The sequence below is a fragment of the Oncorhynchus keta genome, chromosome 29, assembly GCF_023373465.1.
Source record: "Oncorhynchus keta strain PuntledgeMale-10-30-2019 chromosome 29, Oket_V2, whole genome shotgun sequence".
Lineage (NCBI taxonomy): Eukaryota > Metazoa > Chordata > Actinopteri > Salmoniformes > Salmonidae > Oncorhynchus > Oncorhynchus keta.
Window position 1 is genome coordinate 16,710,884 of NC_068449.1, and position 21,973 is coordinate 16,732,856.

Below are 21,973 nucleotides of genomic sequence, written 5' to 3' on the forward strand. Positions count from 1 at the left end.
GAGGACTGGCCACCCCTCATAGCCTGGTTCCTCTCTAGGTTTCTTCCTAGGTTCATTGTTTGGAGTTTTAGTCTGGGTTTCTGTACAGCACTTTGACATCAGCTGATGTAAGAAGGGCTTTATAAATACATTTGCTTGATTGCCCTGATTGGAGAGTGAAGTTGAATTCCTCCATAATTTCACCCGATCACTTTTCCTCCATTTTTTTGGTCTGATAATATAGATTGCTGCTGCCTGCTACTATGATAAATCACACAGCAAGGACATTTGCTATCAAGCTATAAATGTGTAAAATATCTTACAAGCATGGGCAAGTAAAAAATAAAAAATGAAGTAAAAAGCTGAGTGACAGAAAACTTGTCTGCCTACTGCAAGTTGAGGGACACGGACACACCCGCCTAATTTGCAGTGAGAACGTGCAGGGAGGTATTTTTCCCACATCTACTTAGGCATATTAAAAAAACATGTTTTTTTCCCGATCACCAATATCATCTGATCTGACTATAAACTGTACATTTACAGATACGATTATGAGTATGGCCAAATCCTACTAGGTATGCAAAGATATTGTGAATCAGGGAGCATTTGTGGTTGACTATCCAGCAGAGTTATGGCAGAGGCCTGTTCCATCACCATTCTCCAGATGGCAACACCTTGGGAGCCTGGCCATATCCACAGTGCTACAGAACCAGGGTCGCAGCCAGGGTCAGAAGGTGGGAGCCAGCACTCCCACCAACCTGGCCACACTATTATAAGCCTACCATTCTTTGGTGCTTGAGTGGAGGATGGGAGTCCAAAGCTTAAGCTAAGGAAACAACAATGTTCAAACACTGGCTGGTAATAAAGTAACCATCTCAGCTTTCAGATGATCTCACGTCGACTAGCATAAATTCATGCAGCCAAAACTTCAAGAATTTTGGCCAAGACGTGAGAGGTGGGTATTGATGGCCAGATTGTGTGTGTGACTGACAGAGTCTTCCAATCCACTGGCTGTCTTTTCTGGGTGGCTGCATCAGGTGGCTGCATGTGCCTGGCTTGCTGGCCTGCCCCCAGGGCACACCCTGGTCAATGCCCATCCCAAGTTCCCATCCCTCAGTAAGGCTGCTGCCAGGAAAGCTGGAGGACACTACATCCTGTAAGCCTTATTAATACCACGACTGGGCAGCAGCTGCTGTCGCCAGCTGGCTAACACACCAAATCTGGACCTGCTATAAAAAGTGATCAAGTAACAGTGAAACAGCAAAAGTAGCTCCTGTTTCACCAAGTTCCCAGAGCAGCAGAGAAAATGAGTTCCCACAGAAAGTGAGGGTAAAAGTAGAGCCGTGTGGATGAAACATGGTGGTAGTGTCCTCTGTCCTGTTGTCTGGGACATCAGCTAGGGTCTACTCTGCACAATGATGGGATAATAGCAGCGCTGGCTGGACTAATATCCACGTTTCCCATTCTGCCAGAGATGGACTAAATGTGATCTGCTGTGTGCCTGGAAATTGTCTGTGTGTGTGTGTGTCTGAGCACTGACTCTTCCACAGTCACATGCTGGTAGAGTAGAGGGTATAGCAGACTTACAGACCAGAGGCAGGTCATAGTGAGCCTCTTTCTACAGCTCAACCAAGGGTGAGCATACATACCAACTCACTGACATCATCACCCACTCTGACATAGTCTGGGAGAGAGGGGCAGGGAGACACACGATTAAGTGCACGGGAGATGGTGTAGCAATGGAGTTGCAAAGACTGACTACGAATGCATACAACCACTCCATGGTGAAGCGCTCATTCCCATGAGGTAGTACAGACCCAGTGGATCCCCCTCCACCTCTGTTGTTCTGAGCACAGCTGTCCCTTTGAGGAGAGATTACAGTGAGGAAGATGTACTCCAGAGGCCTGCTCCTGCCCTGCCTGACGATGTAATCCATTACCAGGCCAAATCCTCAGAGCCAAGTTGAGCCCTGCTAGAGCTGGAGCTTGATATATATAGCCCATCACCACCATGACCCTGCAGTACAGAAGGCCAGAGTGGAGCTAAGAATCATTCACTCTGACCATAGCAGTCCAATAGTGTGTCCATCAATCCAGAGCCATTGTCTGCTTTTAATGATGGAAACCGATAAGCAAGATGGAATAAAACTACAGTTTGAATGTCTTTCTGCTGTCATCATATGGATGGTATAGATACCTGTGGACGCTAACCTGCCACCTCTGTGGGAGGGTTAACCCAGGCAAGGATGAGCAGAGTGATTGTTCCTTTCTGCTCTTGATGCATTCTGGGCTTGTTGGGTAGGGGGCAGTATTTTGATGTTTGGATGACAAACGTTCCCAAAGTAAACTGCCTGTTACTCAGGCCCAGAAGCTAGGATATACATATGCATGGTAGTATTGGATAGAAAACACTATAAAGTTTCCAACACTGTTAAAATAATGTCTGAGTATAACAGAACTGATAAACCCTGAGGAAAATCCATCCAGGAAGTGGGAGTTTTTGATGTGGGTAGTTTTCAATTGAATGCCTAGAGATGGTCCAAATGGTTAGGACACAGATTGCAGTTCCTATGGCTTCCACTAGATGTCAACAGTCTTTAGACATTGTTTCAGGCTTGTTTTCTGAAAAATTAAGAAGAATGAGACCATTTTGTAAGTGGACTGTAGAATCAAGCAGAGCACACCACCCCCCCAAAAAAAACAGACAACCAGAGGCCACACTAAGCTTACACTGTTGTTGTTTTGGGATAGGCTATTATCACTACTGATGTAGGATTTTAATTTGATCACTCCTTTGCTGCTGATACATTTTCTGCCGTGCAGAAAATGTAGATGAGCTTCATGATTTACACAATTCACCGAAAACACTCACTAACACAAGGTCTTAAATTATTTTTTACCTTTATTTAACTAGGCAAGTCAGTTAAGAACAAATTCTTATTTTCAATGATGGCCTAGGAACAGTGGGTTAACTGCCTTATTCAGGGGCAGAACGACAGATTTTTACCTTGTCAGCTTGGGGATACGATCTTGCAACATTTCGGTTACTAAGCCTTGTGGTTAGAGCGTTGGACATCTGCCGCCCAGGTTATTAATAACAGTACTGCACTTTTCATGTTGCCATATTTTGGCCAGCTAATAGTCTAGCCACCAATCCAGCAACATTATGGACTAAACATTAAAATCCTGTTGCTGCACGATTATTTTGCTGCAACAATATTGGTCACATTTTGATTCTACATCTGTAGTAGTACACCAGTGGGCAGATGAATAAATCTCACAGATGACCTGAATCTCTGGTCCCTACCACTCGCATTTCTCCTTGCTCTGGAGAGCTCACACAGTAATGGAGGGTGATTTTGAGCATTCTGAGCCCTAAGCACTCATGTGTTTATCCCTGTCAATGCAGGCCAGATGCAAGGCTTGCTGATCGATTGAATTTACAACACACAGCAGGCTGGAGAGGCCTAATCCCTGCCTATTTTGCTCCAGCTAAAGTGAAGGGAAACCCACGGGACCTACTGTGACATGAAATCCATTCAAGGTGAGCTGGTCTCATCTGTAGGGAATGGACAAGGTTTAACAGTTCAATGCCTTAGAAAGAGATAGGTGCCTGAAAATGTAAGACATGAAGAGCAAAGCGTATCACGACGAGGACTAAAAACAAGGTAGACCTAATTGTTTGAAAAGCACTAGGCTACACTACTGGCCGAAGCGGTTTGACACAAGAAAGAGATCTAAATGCAATGACAAGTGGAAAGGTTTCAGGGGCAGTCTCTCAAGCTTTTACAGACTGTAGGCTATGTTGGCCAGGGAAACCACCGCATACAACCCTTGGACAGTTTGTTAGCTTTTGACGACTTACATTAAATTCCAAACCTGTCACGTTACAGTGCCTTGTAAAAGTATTCACCCAAAGTAGTCCAAACTGGTGAAGTGAAATAAATAAAAAAATAACTTGTTTCAAAACATTATAAAAATATTTTTACGGAAAAGTGTTGCGTGCATATGTATTCACCCCCTTTACTATGAAGCCCCTAAATAAGATCTGGTGCAACCAATTACCTTCAGAAGTCACATAATTAGTTAAATAAAGGCCACATGTGCGCAATCTAAGTGTCACATGATCCGTCACATGATCTCAGTATATATACACACACACACACACACACACACACACACACACCTGTTCTGAAAGAGTCTGCAACACCACTAAGCAAGGGGTACCACCTAGCAAGCGGCACCATGAAGACCAAGGAGCTCTCAAAACAGGTCAGGGACAAAGTTTTGGAGAAGTACAGATCAGGTTGAGTAATAAAAAAATATCAAACATCCAACGGAGCACAATTAAATACATTATTAAAAAAATGGAAATAATATGGCACCACAACAAACCTGCCAAGAGAGGGCCGTCCACCAAAACTCACGGACCAGGCAAGGAGGGCATTAATCAGAGGAAACAAATCAGACCAAAGATAACCCTGAAGAAGCTGCAAAGTCCCACCTGGCCAACATCCAGTGAGATTGCAGAGCGCCAAATTCAAATACAGAAATACTCATTATAAAAATTCAGAAAAGATACAACTATTTTACATTGGTTTAAAGATTAACTTCTTGTGAATCCAACCACGGTGTCAGATTTAAAAAATGCTTTAAGGCGAAAGCATACCTTACAATTATTTGAGAACATAGCCCAGCAGACAAATCATTACAAACAGTAACCAGCCAAGTAGAAGAGTTACACAAGTCAGAAAGAGATCAAATAATTTACCTTTGATGATCTTCATATCTCTGCACTCAGAAGACATTCATTTATTCAATAAATGTTCCTTTTGTTCGATAAAGTCTCTTTATATCCGAAAATCCAAATTGTACCCATAAAGTTCATAGAATCACGTCAAACAATGTTTATATTCAATCCTCAGGTTGTTTTTAGCCTAAATAATCTATAATATTTCAACCGGACAATAACGTTGTCAATATAAAAGGTAAACAAGAAAGGCACTCTCTCTGGTTGTGCGCATGAAAAAGCTCTGTGACACGGCAGGGTCCACTCATTCAGACTGCTCTTACTCCCTCATTTTTCAGAATACAAGCCTGAAACAATTTCTAAAGACTGTTGACATCTAGTGGAAGGCATAGGAACTGCAATTTGAGTCCTAAGTCAATAGATACTGTAATGGCATTGAATAGAAAACTACAACAACAAAACAATCCTACTTCCTGAATGGATTTTTCTCAGGTTTTCACCTGCCAAATCAGTTCTGTTATACTCACAGACATTATTTTAACAGTTTTTGGAAACTTTTGAGTGTTTTCTATCCAGATCTACTAATTATATGCATATCCTGTCTTCTGGGCATGAGTAGAAGGCAGTTTAATTTGGGCATGCTTTTTATCCAAAATTCCAAATGCTGCCCCCTACCCTAGAGAAGTTAAGGGGTGACAGGGTGATGGATATGGACAAATTCCAAGCTGAGGCCATTAAGGAGGGCAGACCCTGCTACATCAGGCCTTTATTTTGCCCACAGACATGGATCTACTGCACCAATTTCAAGACTCAAGACTTTCAATCCATTCCTTATATTTCAGTTCAGTGCCAAACTGAAAATAAACCAGAGCTTTGAAAGAGTTAGCCTATAGTTGTCATGGAGACGGACACTATTCATTGTCAGTCATGGGGAAAGTGGTTACTGTGGAAACAACCACAAGTGAACAGAGTAAACTGACAGCAACAAAGACGAGAAAGACGGGTAAAAAGGAGGTATGATTGAGAGTGTAAATCCTTTTCATTCCAACAAACCATCAACTTATAGAGGAGTCTGAATTCAGCTTTTGCTTTGATATAGAAATTGTGGCAGCAAACAAGATGGAAGTCATTACAGCGTAGGGAGACAATTTGGCTTGTTATGTGAGTGAGGGGGGTGTCTTTTATAACTTCTGTTGTCTCTTGGCATAACTTTCCTCTTCTCAGTTTAAGACATGTTTTTTTATGTGGTTTAGCACAAAGGGAATTGAGTTACTTTTCCCCTGCCATATGTCATTACACAGTACACAGAAATCTGATAAACATTACTGCAGTCTGACCATCGACTGAGTTGTTTTGTGTATTTGTGCATGAGTTAATGTATATGATGTAGCCTAAGGGTAATATGCCAGAACCCCACACATGCTTACGTTCCTTAAAGTCAGGTCCTCAGAGCAGGCTGAATTAGCCCATGTTGAAAGGTTTAGACTGAAATCTAAACTTGTCTCTATAACTTTCTCACTGTGCTGCTTCTAATATCATTCTAGGTCTACACTGGTCCAGGACATTTCAAACAAGAACAATGATCGTGATAATGATCCACTGTCTCACGCAAACTACGCCTACTTAATTTGGATTCTCATACCAAGAATAAAGAGCATTCTATTCAAAGTTATTGGATATATCCAAAGTTCCTGTATTTCTCTACATGAGCACTGTGGGAATAGAAATTTTAAAAATCCAACCGTGGGATAATGTTCTGACCTGCATGAAGTTATGACTGACAAATCAAAACAGAGAATACAGAAGCAGTTGGTCCATTTTGACCAAAGCAGCAAAACTACCTCTTCTAGGGCTTGTGTTCACATCACATTCCAGGCGTGTAACATCTCCAAAAGGAGATGTAGAGTCCGGAATCAAGTTAGGTACCCATGGTCCCCCCCCCCCCAAAAAAAATGTAACAAATCAAATCAGCTGGCGGGTGGAATGAATAACAATTTCAACCTGCGGGTCGGCTTGCGGTTCAGAACAATTATTTTGCGGGTTGTTTTAAAATCGAAATATTTGTTTGACAAACCCAGAAGCTAGTAGTGTTGAATTGTGTTGCGAATTTCATTAGGCTGTGAGCAGTGAGGCAGACACAGCCTAGGCTTCCAGCCGCGCAGCTTGGAACAGTTCCCTGTTACTTGTTCTTGCTGCGTGGCTGGGAGCCTAGGCTGTGTCCATTGGTAGGTCTATTTGTGTGGAGCTGAAACGTTTAAATTTGTCCATTTGCAGGGGAAAATTCTGTTCGCCACGTGACAATGTGTTGCCAAGTTTATTTTCCTTGACACCTAGCTTTCTAACAGAAGAAAGAAAAAGGTTATGACGGTGAAACACACCATTGTGGAAACCAGTTTACCAGAAATCAGAAATCCAGTTTAGAAGGATTTGAGTCATCGTGGACAAGGAGGACAACAACCTGGTAGATGGATACACAGCCTGGAGAAGTGCAAGCAGGTATTAGTTTACTGAATTATCAGTTATTACATTAATTCGGCTTTCATTCATTTAGACTATACAACGGTCATATAAAGTTTAAACCCATGCGGCTGGTAAACCTTTGAGCTATTAGCCTACTAAACAAACGTAAGCTATTTTTGCAGCCTATAGACTATTCGATTTTGGAAATTTATTTAAGTTTCAATTAAATATTTGACCATCTAAACAACATTGAATGTCAAATCAAAGTTTATTTGTCACGTGCAACAAATACAACAGGTGTAGGTAGACCTTACAGTGAAATGCTTACTTACAGGCTCTAACCAATAGTACAAAAAAGGTATAAAGTGAACAATAGGTAAGTAAACAAATAAACAGTGAAAAGATAGTGAAAATAACAGTAGCGATTCTATATAGACACCGGTTAGTCAGGCTGGTTGAGGTAGTATGTACATGTAGATATGGTTAAAGTGACTATGCATATATGATGAACAGAGAGTAGCAGTAGCGTAAAACAGGGGTTGACAGGTGGTGGGACACAATGCAGATAGCCCGGTAAGCCAATGTGCGGGAGCACTGGTTGATCGGGCCAATTGAGGTAGTATGTACATGAATGTATAATTAAAGTGACTATACATGTATGATGAGAGAGTAGCAGCAGCGTAAAAGAGGGGATGGGTGGGGGGAGGCACACAATGCAAATAGTCCGGGTAGCCATTTGATTACATGTTCAGGGGTCTTATGGCTTGGGGGTAAAAACTGTTGAGAAGCCTTTTTGTCCTAGACTTGGCACTCCGGTACCGCTTGCCATGCGGTAGTAGAGAGAACAGTCTGACTGGGGTGGCTGGGGTCTTTGACAATTTTTAGGGCCTTCCACTGACACCGCCTGGTATAGATGTCCTGGATGGCAGGCAGCTTAGCCACAGTGATGTACTGGGCCGTACGCACTACCCTCTGTAGTGCCTCGCGGTTGGAGGCCGAGCAATTGCCGTACCAGGCAGTGATGCAACCATGCTCTCGATGTAGCAGCTGTAGAACCTTTTGAGGATCTCAGGACCCATGCCAAATCTTTTAGTTTCCTGAGGGGGAATAGGCTTTGTCGTGCCCTCTTCACAAGTGTCTTGGTGTGTTTGGAACATTCTACTTTGTGGGTGATGTGGACGCCAAGGAACTTGAAACTCTCAACCTGTTCCACTACGATGAGAATGGGGGCATGCTCGGTCCTCCTTTTCCTGTAGTCCACAATCATCTCCTTAGTCTTGGTTACGTTGAGGGATAGTTTGTTATTCTGGCACCACCCGGCCAGGTCTCTGACCTCCGATAGGCTGTGTCGTTGATCAGGCCTACCACTGTTGTGTCGTTTGCAAACTTGATGGTGTTGGAGTCTTGCCTGGCCATGCAGTCGTGGGTGAACAGGGAGTACAGGACTGAGCACGCACCCCTGGGGAGCTCCAGTGTTGAGGATCAGCGTGGCAGATGTGTTGCTACCTACCCTCACCACCTGGGGCAGCCCGTCAGGAAGTCCAGGATCCAGTTGCAGAGGGAGGTGTTTAGTCCCAGGATCCTTAGCTTAGTGATGAGCTTTGGAGGGTACTATGGTGTTGAACGCTGAGCTGTAGTCGATGAATAGCATTCTCAGATAAGTGCTCGTTTGTCCAGGTGGGAAAGGGCAGTGTGGAGTGCAATTGAGATTGTGGATCTGTTTGGGCGGTATGCAAATTGGAGTGGGTCCAGGGTTTCTGGGATAATGGTGTTGATGTGAGCCATTACCAGCCTTTCAAAGCACTTCATGGCTACGGACGTGAGTACTACGGCTCTGTAGTCATTTAGGCAGGTTGCCTTTGTGTTCTTGGGGACAGGGACTATGGTGGTCTGCTTGAAACATGTTGACATTGCAAACTCAATCAAGGACATGTTGAAAATGTCAGTGAAGACACCTGCCAGTTAGTCAGCATATGCCCAGAGCACACGTCCTGGTTATCTGTTTGGCCCCGCAGCCTGTTTAAAAGTCTTACTCACATTGACTACGGAGAGTGTGATCACACAGTCGTCCGGAACAGCTGATGCTCTCATGAATGCCTCAGTGTTGCTTGCCTCGAAGCGAGCACAGAAGTGATTTAGCTTGTCTGGTAGGATCATGTAAAGGTATTGTTTTGTTATGTCGGCTATAGGCTTTCATTAGGTAACAAGGCTTTTTTGAGTTTTCAATGTGCCGAATCGTGAAAATAAGACAGGCCTATCGTTCTTCATTCATGGCATGGTTTCCTCTCATCCAAATGTTGAATAGACATGCAGACAAATTAATTAATGCAGGGAATGGGATAAGCCTAATAGCCTACAGTCGTGGCCAAAAGTTGAAAATTACACAAATATTAATTTTCAAAGTCTGCTGCCTCAGTTTATATGATGGCAATTTGCATATACTCCAGAATGTTATGAAGAGTGATCAGATGAATTGCAAAGTCCCTCTTTGCCATGCAAATTAACTGAATCCCCCAAAAACATTTCCACTGAATTTCAGTCCTGCCACAAAAGGACCAGCTGACATCATGTCAGTGATTCTCTCGTTAACATAGGTGTGAGTGTTGACGAGGACAAGGCTGGAGATCACTCTGTCATGCTGATTAACCTCTTGGAGATAGGGCTAAATACTGCCCCCTTTGGAGGAAGTGCGTGCCCATAGTAAACTGAAAATATTTTTTCCCAAAATTGCTAATATATGCATATAATAATTATTATTGAATAGAAAACTCTAAAGTTTCTAAAACCGTTTAAATTATGTCTGTATGTAAAGCAGAACTCTCAGGGCAGCCATTCTCCCAAACTCTCTCTTGGCAACAGAAAAGTTGGGACAACTTTGACGTCATCGCCCCCACCCTTCCCAAGCAGCTACCGATCTGGGAACAGTTTGTATGTGTTCAGCGCGATGTCTGCTTTCAAATGGCGCGTTCATTGTGAGAATCTCGCGCGCCCTCGTCCTTTGGCAGGCAAAAACGTTCGGGTCACTCGAAAATACATGCACTCTATTGCGCGCGGCCGATTTGGGGCGCTTTCTTTTCCAAGAAACACCAATTGATGTCGGTTTGTCTGTTCGCGCTGATCATTGTTTTACACGTTAACATCATAAAGCTCGATTCTGCACTTAGTTTGACCAGTTTAGTCGACATATAATATGTAATTTTGAAGTTTTGATGCGCAAGAGTGCGGGACCAGAAGTCATTTTGGGTGCATTTCAGCTGAAGCTGTTAGCATATGCTAATACAGAGACACACAACTTGAAACCAAACGATGTATTGGGTAAGTATGACTCCTTCTACGTCTTCTGATCGAAGAACATCAAAGGTAAGGGAATATTTATGTGGTTATTTTGGGTTTCTGTGGACTACAAACGTAGAGGAGACATACTGCTAATATCTGAGCGCCGTCTCAGTATAGCCTAGTGAACGAATTCTGTAACATTAAAAATAAATGTAACACAGCGGTTGCATTAAGAAGAAGTGTATCTTTGTAACTATATGTAGAACATGTATATTTAGTCATGTTTATTGCTTGTTATCTGACGTTATCTGTCGGAGCTATCATCATTTCTCCGGACATTTGAGTAGCATTTTTTGAAATGTCGTCATTGTAAACAGAGATTTATGGATATAAATGGCATATTATTGAAAAAAACATAAATGTACTGTGTAACATGTCATATTACTGTCATCTGATGAAGATTTTCAAAAGGTTCGTGAATTATTTATTTTTTAATCCTACTTTTAACTTTGAGATTTTCTGGGACAAAATGGCTGCCTCTTGTCTTTTGTTTCGGTGGTGATCTAATATAAATATGTGCTATGTTTTCGCCGTAAAACATTTTAGAAATCTGACTTGCTGGGTAGACAAACAAGGTTTCATTTGAGCTATTGGACTTGTTAAATGTGTGGAGGTTAAATATTTCTAAGAATATTTTTTTGCATTTTGCGTTATGGTAATGAGCTTGAGCTGTAGTCACGATCCCGGATCCGGGATGGGTCGCCGCAAGAAGTTAAGGAAACACGTACCCTCATCATTGCTTTGCACAAAACGGGCTTCACAGGCAAGGATACTGCTGCCAGTAAGATTGCACCTAAATCAACCATTTATCGGATCATCAAGAACTTCAAGGAGAGCGGTTCAATTGTTGCGAAGAAGGCTTCAGGGCGTTCAAGAAAGTTCAGCAAGCGCCTGGACCGTCTCCTAAAGTTGATTCAGCTGCAGGATCGGGCACCACCAGTACAGAGCTTGCTCAGGAATGGCAGCAGGCAGGTGTGACTGCATCTGCACACACAGTGAGGCAAAGACTTTTGGAGGATAGCCTGATGTCAAGAAGGGCAGCAAAAGAAGCTACTTCTCTCCAGAAAAAAAACATCAAGGACAGACTGATATTCTGCAAATGGTACAGGGATTGGATTGCTGAGGACTGGGGTAATGTCATTTTCTCTGATGAATCCCCTTTCCGATTGTTTGGGGCATCCGGAAAAAGCTTGTCCGGAGAAGACAAGGTGAGCGCTACCATCAGTCCTGTGTCATGCCAACAGTAAAGCATCCTGAGACCATTCATGTGTGGGGTTGCTTCTCAGCCAAGGGAGTGGGCTCACTCACAATTTTGAACACATCCAAAGAACACAGCCATGAATAAAGAATGGTACCAACACATCCTCCGAGAACAACTTCTCGCAACCATCCAGGAACAGTTTTGTGACGAACAATGCCTTTTCCAAGCATGATGGAGCACCTTGCCATAAGGCAAAAGTGATAACTAAGTGGCTCGGCGAACAAAACATTCATATTTTGGTCCATGGCCAGGAAACTCCCCAGACCTTAATCCCATTGAGAACTTGTGGTCAATCCTCAAGAGGCTGGTGGACAAACAAAACCCCATAAATTCTGACAAACTCCAAGCATTGATTATGCAAGAATGGGCTGCCATCAGTCAAGATGTGGCCCAGAAGTTAATTGACAACATGCCAGGATTGCAGAGGTCTTGAAAAAGGTCAACTTTTAGCCACGACTGTACTACTCTGGAGTCATAAAACAATTGATAGAGGATGGCCGATTAATTAGGGCCGATTTCAAGTTTTCATAACAATCGGAAATCTGTATTTTTGGGCGCCAATTTTATTATTTATTTTTTACACCTTTATTTAATCTTTATTTAACTAGGCAAGTCATTTAAGAACACCTTATTTTCAATGACAGCCTAGGAACGAGGCAGAACAACAGATTTGTACCTTGTCAGCTCGGGGGATTCAATCTTGCAACCTTACAGTTAACTAGTCCAACGCTCTAACCATCTGCCTCACGAGGAGCCTGCCTGTTAGGTAAGTTGCTAGCTAGCATTAAACTTATCTTATAAAAAACAATCAATCAACGACTGTCGTTGCTCCAATCTGTACTTAAACAAACATCAATGCCTTTTTTTAAATCAATACACAAGTATATATTTTTAAACCTGCATATTTAGCTAAAAGAAATCCAGCTTAGCAGGCAATATTAACCAGGTGAAATTGTGTCACTTCTCTTGCGTTCATTGCATGCAGAGTCAGGGTATATGCAACAGTTTGGGCCGCCTGGCTCTTTGCGAACTAATTAGCCAGAATATTACGTAATTATGACATAACATTGAAGGTTGTGCAATGTAACAGGAATATTAAGACTTAGGGATGCCACCCGTTAGATAAAATAGGGAACGGAATAAACATTTTGTTTTCAAGGTGATAAGTTTCCGGATTTGACCTAAGGCTCGTATTTGTGTCTATGATTTGATATTTGATAGAGCAAAAGGCCAATTACTGATTGTTATGAAAACTAATTAAATCGCCCATGCTGATTAAAAATCAGTCGACCTCTAATCTATATGCCCTCAAAGCGTATGTATAAGCTCAAATATGTATATGGATTTCAAACAAATCTCCACAACAACCATGTTTTACACTCAGTTTCAACCTGCTGTTGAACTTCTCTCTTCAAATTGATCATGATAGTGAGGTGAGTTTTAAAAGCATGATACTGTTTGATGTGATTTTCGATTTCATTTGCATTGATGTTAGAGTGGTTAGAGGGACAATAGAACCCGGAGTACCAGGCCATTAGGACCTGATGGTAGTTAGTGAGTTGGATACTACCAACGCATGTCCAGACTAATAATATAATAATAATAATAATAATAATATAATAATAATAATAATATAATAATAATATAATAATAATAATATATGCCATTTAGCTGACGCTTTTATCCAAAGCGACTTACAGTCATGTGTGCATACATTCTACGTATGGGTGGTCCCGGGAATCGAACCCACTACCCTGGCGTTACAAGCGCCATGCTCTACCAACTGAGCCACAGACAGACTACATAACAGGAGATTACCGTGACTCAACGGTCATGTGGAATTTTGCTGCAGTCATGACTGCCAGTGTGGCGGTAATACAGTCACTGCAACAGCCCTATCCGGGACTGCAATTACAGCATAGCTAGGCCAACTCGTCACCCAAAATAACAAAGAGTTCGGTCTAAACCTGACATCTCATTGCCCAGCGTAGCTCCAGGCAGTGTCACTAAATCCTTTGCTCCCCCCCCTCCCCTTCCTCCCAAGTTCTTAACCTTTTTGGGATAGGGGGCAGCATTTTCACTTTTGGATGAATAGCTTGCCCAGAGTGAACTGCCTCCTACTCTGTCCCAGATGCTAATATATGTATATTATTATTATTAGTATTGGATAGAAAACACGGAAGTTTCTAAAACTGTTGATGTCTGAATGATGTTGGAGTATAACAGAACTCATATGGCAGGCGAAAACCTGAGACAAATCCAACCAGGAAGTGGGACATCTGAGGTTTATAGTTTTTTAAAGCTTGGCCTACCAAATACACATTGAGATATGGATAAAGCTGCACTTCCTACGGCTTCCACTAGATGTCAACCGTCTTTAGAAACTTGAAGGAGGATTCTACTATAAAGGAGGGGCTCATGAGACCTCTGAGTCAGTGGTCTGGCAGAGTGCCATGGTCTCATGACGCGCGCTCCCGACAGAGTTACCTCTCGTTCCAGTGCTTTTCTTCAGACAAAGGAATTATCCGGTTGGAATATTATTGATGTTTTATGTTAAAAACATCCTAAAGATTGATTCCATACATTGTTTGACATGTTTCTAAAGGACTGTAACGGAACTTTGAGTTTGTCTGGACGAAGTTCCTGTGCCTCATGAAGATGGATTACTGGGCTGAACATGCTAACAACAAGTGGCTATTTGGACATAAATTATGGACTTTATGGAACAAAGCGGTAATTTATTGTCGAACTGGGATTCCTGGGAGTGCCTTCTGATGACGATCATCAAAGGTAAGTGAATATGTATGGTGTAATTTCTAACTTCTGTTGACTCCAAAATGGCAGATATTCCTCTGTCTGTTTTGGGTTCTGAGCTCCGTTCTCAGATTGTCAGATTTTTTTTTTTACTTGACGGAAAAAGCATAGAGGTTGCATTAAGGAGAAGTCTATCTTTAATTCTGTGAATAACAGTTCTAATATCAATGTTTATTGTGAGTATTTCTGCAAAATCTCCAGATGTTTTGGAATCAAAACATTACTGCACGTAACACGCCAATGTACACTGAGATTTTTGGATATAAATATGCACATTATCGAACAAAACATACATGTATTGTGTAACATGATATCCTATGAGTGTCATCTGATGAAGATCAAAGGTTAGTGATTCATTTTATCTATATTTCTATTTTTGGCTGGAAAAATGGCTGTGTGTTTTTTGGACTTGGCTATGATCTAACATAATCATATGTTGTGCTTTCGCTGTAAAGCATTTTTGAAAATCGGACACGATGGGTAGATTAACAAGATTTGCTGTATTGGACTTAATGTGTGAAAGTTACATATTTCCCAAAAATATATTTGAATTTTGCGCGCTGCCTTTTCAGAAGAATGTTGTCGAGGGGTTCCGCTAGCGGAATGCCTGCGCTAGAAAGGTTAAGAGACCTCACAAAAGCAAATAAAACAGTGATTTCAGGCATCATTAAATTGGGTTTCCTGAGATCTGATGGCAAACTGCAGCGGGGTCAGACCCGGTCTTCTGACATTCTTTGGACGGGTTGTTAACGGAGTCAGATTCCGGGGTACGATGTCCCACATCTCCCTCCAAGCATGGTGCACCAAGCCTCAGCTATGTCTCGTCAATTTCCCCTGCCCTGCCACAGCAGCTCTTTTTCCTTGTTTTATAACTGGTTTTCCACCTCTCTCGGCTTAAGGGTCAAACTGCCGTCTTCCCCCCCTCCCCTCAGAGTTGATCCATTGGGTATTATAGCACTGACCTACTTTATCAGGAGGGAAATATTCCATCCCTGAAACGATTCGTCTCAAATGAACAGCGTACCACCGGAAAAATTACACCCACAGAGCCCTCTCAGCTTGCACGTTCTCCAGCTCTTTCTCTAATCGCGCCGCTCTCCTCTCTCAGAGCCCACTGCGAGTGCTGGTAGCTGGTGATGCGAACCAATGCTCAATCTGGAAGTTTGGCCTAATTGTTATGGAGGCCTTTCTCTTTTCTCTTTTAAATGCATGATGATGACAACCAAAAAAAGGCTATCCAGAATTAACTAGATAGGGCAGATGATATGGGCTTGTCAATTCACTACAACTGTGGTTTGAATTATAGCTGTGGGCTGTGAAATTAGTGAAAGGGGGTAGAGGGTTTTAACGACAACAGTGTGGGAACACATTGGCTTTTGAGAAATAACATTTAAATCACGAACCAACTGAAGGGTCCCGAAAACTGACATCACCTAACCTTACCATGGCACAGAGGCAATTGGCTGCTTTTAATAACAAAGACAGTCAATTAAAAGTTTGTGACAGTTCACTGTAGGAATGCAGGAAGGGAGTACATCATGAGACTAACTTCCTAACATGATAGATGACAACAAAAAAATGTGCCTGTATGCAACTCCATTATCTGACCATAAAAAAGAAAAAAATATAATGTTTAAATGTTTGGACCAAGTTCACAGGTAACTTTGTAGTCATGTTGGGTGAGTTGGAACCGGTGTATTTTTTTAATCAAACGCACCAAATAAATGTAAATTTTTGGGGATATAAAGAAGGAATTTATCGAACAAAAGGATCATTTGTGATGTTTCTTGGACATTTGAGTGCCAACAGAAGATCTTCAAAAAGGTAAGGCATGAATTATATTGTTATTTCTGACTGGTTGAAATATGATTTTCATGTGTTGGTATGCGGGGCACTGTCCTCAGATAATGGTCTGCTTTTGCCATAAAGCCTTTTTGAAATCTGACACTGCGGCTGGATTAACAAGAAGTTAAACTTTATTTTGATGTATTACACATGCATATTTTGTCCATTTTTATTCTGAGTATTTATGTTTTTGAATTTGGCGCGCTGCAATTTCACTGGATGTTGTCAAATCAATCCAGTTACCAGGATTCGAGCAGGAAGGGATCACTAAGAAGTTAAAGCAGACTGTACAAATCCATGGAGGATGATGTGGGTTAGGATTATGCACTGCTGTGTACCATATGGGGAGTTTATTTGGGTTTCGGAGCTTACCATCACTTTCAATTTTAAAAAGTTTAAATTGCGTCTCAGACATAAACATGCATTTACATTCCATGTGTGTCATCTTGACTCCATCGTATGTTTACCACAAGCAGACTGTTTCCTGCATTTCACTAGAGGAACCTCCACATGTGGTGCCTTTATGTTGAAGCACTGAAGTTCTACAGAAGTGACATCAGCCCATCAGTCAAAAACACCAACACTGCTTCAGATCAGCCTATGGCCTAGATGGACAGTTCAACACTCCTTGTCTAGGCAAATGGTATGCCTAACACTAAATCGCCAATATTCCAGTTAACTCACTGTCATCACCACATAAAACACAGATGAGACTATAGGAACACATCACCCCTCTGCAATTTAAACAAATAGTTTGGTAATGAATCAAAGGACAAACATTTATGAACTTTCTCCTCATTACTAAAACGAAGAAATTGAACACTGATTTGAGCTTCGCGTTTTGAGCCAAGAGGTCAAAGGCCAACAAAACACTAGAGATGCTTGAATCTGAGCCAAGCCCATTTCCCGTCCTACAACCTACACCACAGTCTAGGGACATTTAAAATGAATCTGTGCTGTTTTCAGTAAGAAGCAATACCGTTCTGAAACAGGAAGAGGACGCAAATGAACAGTCAATCAGGATTCTGTTTGAGCAGTCTCTTGGAAATACTCTGAACACGAGTCAGAAGTGTCAGATCCATGTCCTGTTGAGCCGGGTTCAAAAGCAATAGACTCAAGAGAGTAAGTTGATCATCACCGGTGGCATCTCGCCCACAATATTTTTTTTACCTCAGTGAGGTGCCTGAAGTTCTTCCCACTAATTGTCTCCAGCAGAGAAGATTAATCGCAACAATAACCAGACACGGGTTACAGTTATCACATCCCCTATACATCATTTACCACTTCTCACAGATCTTAATGGAAGGCCCCCATTTTACCAGAGTACCTAGATTGTCCAGCAAGCTAATGACAATTATCGCCTACGCTCACAGGACTGCATGTCCACCAGATGCGTCAAACTCTTCGCGGTCCAGCGGAAGTCATTCATTGTCAACGGAGCAGTCCGCAACGCTGCGTTGGGATGCCACAGTAGACTTCGCTGTGTTCTGTGTACTGCATGCATTCAATATTTTCAACTCATGCGTTGCTTTACCGTGCGGTGGTACAAGCAGAAGTTCATAAACAGTCAAGCTAACCACAAAGCTAACCACTTTGCTGTATAGCTTATCCCAAAAAAATGAACAGCACCTAGCTCCCACTTTCCAGCGAATTATTTCCCATTCAACTGACCAGGTAATCCAATCGTATTGGCAATGTGTCTCCCTGCAGCATTTTTAGCATGGAGGCACCGGTAGCAAAATGACCTTCTCCATGCTGTAAACCATTCTGCAGGATTGCGAAGCACATGTGCGTCATGTATGGAAAATGCAGACTAGACATCTGGCAAAAACAACATTCGGCAAAGCTCATGCGCATCTGGTGGACATACGGCGTAAGGCCTGTATAGGTAAAAAAAAATTATAATAATGAAGTGTTCCAGTACTCTGTCCCCCTCTACTTGGAACGAGCCTCAAAAAAGGACTTAAAGTACAGAAAATCGTCTCCTTAAATTATTTTTGTTAGATTTTACCTTATGGTGAAAAATGATTTAGGGGGTTGTCAATCTTTTGACCCCTACCTTAGTAACTGAAAGGTTGCTGGTTTGAATACTTGAGCAGACAAGGTGAAACATCTGTTGATGTGCTCGAGCAAGACACTTAACCCTAATATGCTCCAGGTGAGCCGTACTACGGCATACCCTGTAAAACAACCCATTTCACTTGATGGGACAATACATACAGGTGTTGAACCACTCCTCCATAAACTAATACGCCTGTTCAATGTGTGTAAACCGAGGTTTTAAAACTGGTGTGCTTTGTGTTTTATGTTGTAAATGTTTGAAACTTTGTGTGCAACTATTTTGGCCAGGTCTCTCTTGCTAAATAGATTATAATCTTCCCAGCAGCTTGTTGTGAGATGTGGCAACACTCTTTCACAGTTGCCTAGTGCCTACGTTTCAAGTCATTAGAACCCCCAGAACTAGAGTACTAGGTTGTAAAAGGCTTTAGAGACGATCAATACCCTCTGATCTACTACAAACAGCCTGGTGGGGACAAAATGTGCATAAGTGGGAAGCCATGTATAACTGTTTGCATGAGAAATTGATGGGTTTGTTTTGTGAGAGCTGAAGGCAGACGATGTAGTGCAAGAGAAGAAGCTGCTATGTGAAAGATAAGTGCTTTATCTAATGCTGCATTTGCAGGACAGAATGAAAATGATTAAGCAGGCTAGTTAGCCATTAAGCACGTTGATAAAAAAACATTGCTGAAAGGTCCATTAATTTCTCTGAGCGTAGACCATTAAAACAGCAGCTTTAGTGGCCTTTAGCAAAGAGTATTCATTACTTTTTAATCTATAGCCTATGGATTCAGAGCTTTGTCAGCATTATGTTTAATTGCATTCTCATTGCACTTAATTGCATCGACACAAGGGCAGGGCATGAACCTAACCTGGAAGAAATAATTTGTCTGTCAAGCACAGTGAAAGCTGTTATGAATTCGTCGTCATGTCCTCTGGTAGCATGATGTGCTACCAGCAGAGCAACAATCAAAGCTTTGCAGAGCAGAAGTGTGTGTGTGTGTGTGTGTGTGTGTGTGTGTGTGTGTGTGTGTGTGTGTGTGTGTGAAATCCTTCCAAATGTGTTAGTATAAGCGGCCAACATATCCAATGCACTCAATTACCCCCACCCATGTGAACGGACATGGGTAGAATGAGAAGGCTGTGTGGCACATATTGGGGACCAGAAGTCAGTGACAGCCTGGGGGAGTTGGGATGAGAAGGAACACAACTTGATTTCTGCCTGGTTGGACTAAGTCTAGCTGACAGAGTTAGCCTCTCGCCATCCACAGGAAAGAGACGGAAACAGGAAAGGAAAGTGCGTGACAAGGTGACCTGCGAGAAGCGATGTCATGTCCAAAAAAGGGAAATGTTTGGTAAACACACAGATGTAACTGGACAATCTTTAACATATTTTATGTTAGTATTCTACCTTTCATTGTGATTCAATGACCAGTTATGCAATGCAGGTAAGTGTGTAAAGTTCAGCTTATGAAATGTACAGTAATGAAAAGCAAATTGAACTCTTCTGTGGTTGGGGATTTAGTGAAAGGCAGGTTATTGTGTATGTTGTTAAAAATAAATGGCAGGTGTGGTTTCTTGCTGACTCCATGTAGGCCTAGAACAAACCCCCTTCTTCAGAAAAGCTTTCAACAAGGTCTTAGTCTCAGAAAAGCGTGTGCTTTATCCTCAGGGAAGCGTGTGTGTAATGCAGGTGTGGCTGTTCTGCTCCAAGCTGCTGCCTTCAGAGGTTCAGCCGAATGTTTTCCACAATTCATCATCATTAAGCTGCCCCCGATGACTGACTTAACGGTTACAGGAGTTCTGCCTTTGCATAGTCCTCCAAAGCAGATGACCTTCTCTCTGAGCACTGGGCAGAACTAATAAAGATACATAAAGAGGATGTATCCTATGTAATACTGTAATAAAAATGGTAAAACAGTCCAACATTCTTTCCTGGGGGAATTCTGACCTGCTGTATTCTTTGAAGGAGGCAGTTACACTAATTTGCTACTAATGCTTTGCCTGGGGTGTTCAATTAGGTATAGCCAATCTGCAAACAGGAGAAGGAGAAGTACAGGTTTAGCTTTGAACAAAGAGCTATATCACAGAAATGCAGAAAATGTTAATAATAATAATGACAATAATTGAATGGCTATATCAAATGAAAGTCAAATCCCATTCCATACCCCACTGAGTTGCAATGCCATCCCATCATAGCTACATGACTGCTACCTGCTCAGTCACAGGCAGGCCATGCAAATGAGAGAGTATGATGACTCACCACAGGGTTACATAGCTGCAACAGCTGCTCTACGGGATCATATTCATAATGACAGAGCACTTCAGCATGATGAGAAAACAAATGAGCATGCCCTGGCATTAATGTGGATGTGGGGGTGGAGAGTAGTTTTGATCAGCAGCTCCACTGGTGGTGTGATCATGTGTGATCATTATTTGCGTTGGTTTCTAATGCCCTGCAATTCTGGGGAGTGAAAAATTATCTAGACCCACGTGTTATGTGAGCTCACACTGTAATGGAAGTTGTAAAGGTGGTACAAGCAGATAAGGCCCTTATTTGTGGATGGCAACTTAAAACCACATTTGTAGTGGCACTGCCTGACATTGAAAAAGTCTCGTCAAGAGGGAGCTATGATGAAGAGCATTTAGTTGTCCTTAACTCTCCTTTCCTCAAGGCAATGTTTCTGTTCCACTCTCCTCTATCAGGAGACTCAAAGAACTTAGTGCTGATGGCAAAATCTCTTTCTCGTTGCCTCCCCTACTTAATAGCAAAGCTTACTCACTATTCAAAAACTGCTGAGCTTTTAGTCAATCCTAATCGCATGCTTTAAAGAGGTTTATGAAGGCCAGTCAACGAGGCAGGCACTGAGGCACACCCTCTGCGTATGTTCCCCCCTCCCCTATGTGGATTCACTCCTCAGACACAGCCAGCAGAGAGCTGCAGCCGTTAGGAGCCAGGATGCAGAGATGGATTAGACTATGGAAAGGAGAGCTCGGGGGTGTGTGAATGGACAACAAGATCCTGCTTTCCAACACCCACATAATAACCACACTGCACACCCTCACCATAACACACCTGGTTAAACATCTCCCTTACATTTATAATGAACAAAAATATAAAAACGCAACATGCAACAATTACAATGATTTTACTGAGTTACAGTTCATAGAAGGAAATCTCAAGACGATCCCACAGCTGAAGAAGCCTGATGTGGAAGTCCTGGTTGCAATCTTGCAACCTTACAGTTAACTAGTCCAACGGAATAACGACCTGCCTCTGGCAAAAGGAGAAATGCTCAACAGGGATGTAAACAAATTTGTGCACAAAATTAGAGAAATAAGCTTTTTGTGCATATGGAACATTTCTGGGATCTTTTATTTCAGCTCATGAAACATGGAACCAACACTTTACATGTTGTGTTTATATTTTAGTTCAGTATCATTTATTGTCAATAAGTGATAAGCAGTAAT

General features: G+C 42.1%; 1 protein-coding gene and 1 long non-coding RNA gene across 8 annotated transcripts in view; both read right to left on the reverse strand.

The window, feature by feature from the left end:
* LOC118362351 (palmitoyltransferase ZDHHC14-like) overlaps positions 1-21,973 on the reverse strand; it is a 92,514-nt gene that overhangs the window by 57,868 nt on the left and 12,673 nt on the right. The window lies entirely within an intron of this gene.
* LOC127913611 (uncharacterized) lies at positions 20,142-20,955 on the reverse strand. The gene is made up of 2 exons (XR_008086166.1): positions 20,766-20,955; positions 20,142-20,534 (listed from the first exon to the last, which is right to left on the reverse strand). It is a non-coding gene; the product is annotated as an uncharacterized LOC127913611 (long non-coding RNA).